Source organism: Arachis hypogaea, chromosome 9 (assembly GCF_003086295.3).
Source record: "Arachis hypogaea cultivar Tifrunner chromosome 9, arahy.Tifrunner.gnm2.J5K5, whole genome shotgun sequence".
In the NCBI taxonomy this organism is placed as follows: domain Eukaryota; kingdom Viridiplantae; phylum Streptophyta; class Magnoliopsida; order Fabales; family Fabaceae; genus Arachis; species Arachis hypogaea.
Genome location: NC_092044.1, coordinates 38,521,022 through 38,525,210, shown reverse-complemented (window position 1 = coordinate 38,525,210; position 4,189 = coordinate 38,521,022).

The window sequence follows — 4,189 nt, the reverse complement described above, 5'->3', positions numbered from 1 at the left end:
TAACTCACGGTGAGTGAGTGTCGATCCCATGAGGATTAAAGGATTAAGCAAGCAAAATCAACCGATTAGTCTAGTCGGACAATTAATTTAGGATTTTGAAAATCTTTAGGCATAAACAAAAACCAAACAGAAGCAAAAATAGAGCGATAGTGAGTGTCAAAAGATGTATGATTAAGAAAGTTAAGGTTTCAAAGATATTAGAACGTCCAGATTAATACTCTTCACTTTCTACCTTAATCATACAATAATTCTTTTATGGTAAATCATTAGTAATTAAATCCCAATCCTTTGGTGATTCAATTTCTCTTTTACCTAATTAAACGCTAATCTCTTAGTCATTTAATCAAGAAAAGAGTTACTCACGTCTCTGATTTATAAAACCACATAATTCATAAGAATTTAACCTAGTTGATTTTATGTCACTTATCAATCCAGTTTCAAAACTTAAGAATTATGAAAAACGGTTTTCAAGCTTAATTCAATTAATCAACTTTTTCAAGAGATTAAGAAAATTCAAGTTAGAGAAGAATTGTTTCCCCACATATTCAAACCCTTTAAGATGAGGAACGAAAACCTTTTCTTAAGAAGATATCAATTACATCAATTAGAGGTAGAAAAATTATTGCATTAATTCATAGAACTAATAGAGCTTCAAACCTTAACCGAGGAGAATTAGAAACTCATGTTCATCCTTCAAATCCATAAGAAATTAAAACTACAAAATGCCGAAGAAGAGAGCCCCTTTCGGAGAATCTCCCTCTTCCTTAAATACTAACCCTAATTTAAAACTCAAATTCAAATTAAAACAAAATCAAGACTAAAATGAAATCAAATCTTTTTCCTAGTTGTTTTCCTCAAAAAAGATCTCTTCTTTAACTGCTGGTGATCTTCAATTGATGTCCTCATCAATGGGCTTGTGATTGATCTTCAAGAATGTTGAAAAATTGGAGAAGATTTGATCTTGAATTGAAATCTTGGAAGGAGTCAAAGTCCACGTAGTATGTGGCTTGTGTCACGTTATACGTGAAGCAATTTTTAGTTTAGGAGTGTTCTTTGTTAGGCTCATGTACAACGTGAACTAGGCTACTTTATATGTAAGCCAATTTCTTCAATTTGGGCCTTCCCACTTGCCCTAACGTTATATGTGGTAAATTCCACGTACTATGATGAGCGGATATTTTATACACTTTTAGGCATCATTTTCTTAGTGTTTTCAATATGTTTCATTAAGTTTTATTATGTTTTAGTAGGTTTTAGTGCAAAATTCACTTTTTGTATATCACTTTGAGCTTTTATGTTTTTCTTATGTTTTTAGGTGACTTTTGGATGAATTTGGCAAGTTCTGGCAAAAGTCTAATTCAGAGGCAAGGAAAGCATAGCAAATACTGTCAGATTCTGACCTCCGTGCATTCAAAAGAGCATTTCTGGAGCTACAGAGGTCCAAATGACGCGTTCTCAACGGTGTTGGAAAGCTAACTTTCAGAGCTTTCCAGATATAATGGTTTATACTTTTCTTCATATTGGACTGCCTAAAATGGGTGTTTGGTGCACGAATCCCCACACCTTCGTACAGTTGTACCAACAAGTGCATTGGGTCGTCCAAGTAATACCTGAGCGAGTCAGGGTCGATCCCACGAGGATTATGGTTTGAAGCAAGCTATGGTTATCTTGCAGGTCTTAGTTAGGTGAAATCAAGAGTTGATAGATAAATATTTGTGAGATCTAAACTAAGTTGGCATGTAAATAAAGAAAAAGCGTAATCAGTAATAGGAATATAGTTGAATATTGGAGTTGCTTTGTCTTTCTGAATTAACTCTGGTAGTACTGTTTCCTTTGCTTATGAATGATTTCTTCAATGGAAGGCTGTATGTGATTCACACTGGTTTGAGCAGCCACCAATACTCCTCCAGATCTGAACCCCAGGGTTAGTGCGGATCCATTCTGATTGAGGGTGAAGCTCCTGCAGTTCATTCTCCTTGGTGATCCTACTCAAAACACCACAGACAAGGTCGAATCTTCCAGATCAGAGGAATTCTGTGCCTTTGGTTCTAGCCTTTACCACAGAGACCCTACTCTCCCTGTAAATCGGCTGAATTGATGTCTCGAGAAGTTTCCAACAAAGTCATGGATTAGCCGTATGAGAGATGTATAATCAAGCTGGTGGTTTATCATTGTCCGATGAAAGATGCACTCTGAACCCATGTAGAATGTGATAACCTAATGCCAGTTCAACGCATTCATATTGATAAAAAATGAATATACATCTTAGAATTGATCAAACACAAATTAAAGAGAAACATTAATACTTTTATTAATTCATAGGACTTAGCAAGGCTCCTCCCCTCAACCTAGGAGATTTAGAAACTCATACTGAAAGAAAATACAATATTAAAAACGTGTAAAGTGGCTGAAGATCCTTAACAAAGAGTAATCTTCTACTTTAGATACTAAACTAATGACTAGTAAGGGTAAAACATTCTTTTTAGTGCTAAAATCTACTTCTGGGACCCACTTGGTGAGTGCTTGGGCTGAGCTTTGATGAGATCCATGTGCTATGAGGCCTCTAAGGCATTAAACGCTAGCTAGGGGGTCCACTTTGGGCGTTTAGATGCTGGTCTCTTCTCTTTGGGTGTTGGACACCTAGAAGAAGGCAAGAAGCTGGCGTTGGACGCCAGTTTTGGGCCTTCTTATACGAAGCAAAATATAAACTATTATATATTGTTGGAAAGATCTGGAAGTCAGATTTCCATAGCCATTGAGAACGTCCTATTTGGACTTTTGTAGCTCCAGAAAAGCTCTTCTGAGTGCAAGGAGGTCAGATCCGAACAGCATCTGCAGTGCTTTCTCTGTCTCTGAATCAGACTTTTGCTCTAGCTCCTTAATTTCAGCCAGAAAATACCTGAAATTGTACAAAAACATATAAACTCAAAGTAGAATCCAAAAATGTGAATTTAACACTAAAACCTATAAAAACTTAATAAAAACTAAACAAAACATACTAAAAACTATATGAAAATGATGCCAAAAAGTGTATAAAATATCCGCTCATCAGTGTTGAACGCCCAAACTATCCCCTGTGGGGCGTTCAAAGCCCCAAGAGGACCAAGGCCAGCCTTGAATGCCCAAATCTAGCATTCAATGCCAAAAGGGGAGTAAGGAAGCAGCATACTCACTCCCTAGAGGGCGCTCAATGCCTACACCTTTAAGTTAGAAGCCAAGCTTAGCCCAAACACTCACCAAGTGGATTTTTGCATCATTCTATTTGGTTTGCTTCATTTTTGTAATTCTTAATTATTAGTTTAGTATAAATAGAAGTAAGATCACTCTTGTTAAAGATCTTTGGACTTTTGGAACGTGTGAACCTTTTGTACAGTATGAGCAACTAAACCTCTTAGGTTATGGTTAGGAGCTCTGCTGATTCTTATGGATTAATATAATTACTTTTTTATTCCAATGAATGTGTGATTCTATTCTATGATGCATTATCGTTCTTCATCCTTATGAATATCGATTCTACATGAGTTCCTTACGAGTCCTGACTCGAATAGTATTGAGCTACAGGTTGAGGATGTGGTAGATGAAATTGTAATCATCAACAATGGCTCCAAAGACTTGGTGCTCTCAAACGTGAATCTCACTTTGTCACAACTCCGCACAACTAACCAGCAAGTGTACTGGGTCGTCCAAGTAATACCTTACGTGAGTAAGGGTCGATCCCACAGAGATTGTTGGTATGAAGCAAGCTATGGTCACCTTATAAATCTTAGTCAGGCGGATTCAAATTGATAGTGCTTTTCGGAATATATAAAGAGATACTTAATTAGATAATAAAGGACAGAAATACTTATGTAAATTCATTAGTGGGAATTTCAGATAGGTGTATGGAGATGCTGTCTTCCTTCTGAATCTCTGCTTTCCTACTGCTTTCATCCAATCTTTGTCACTCCTTTATATTGCAAGCTGTATGTAGGGTATCACCGTTGTCAATGGCTACATCCCATCCTCTCAGTGAAAAAGATCCAAATGCTCTGACATGGCACAGCTAATCATCTGTCGGTTCTTGATCATGTTGGAATAGAATCCCTTGATTCTTTTGCATTTGTCATCATGCCCAACAATCGCGAGTTTGAAGCTCGTCACAGTCATTCAATCCCAGAATCCTACTCGGAATACCACAGACAAGGTTTAG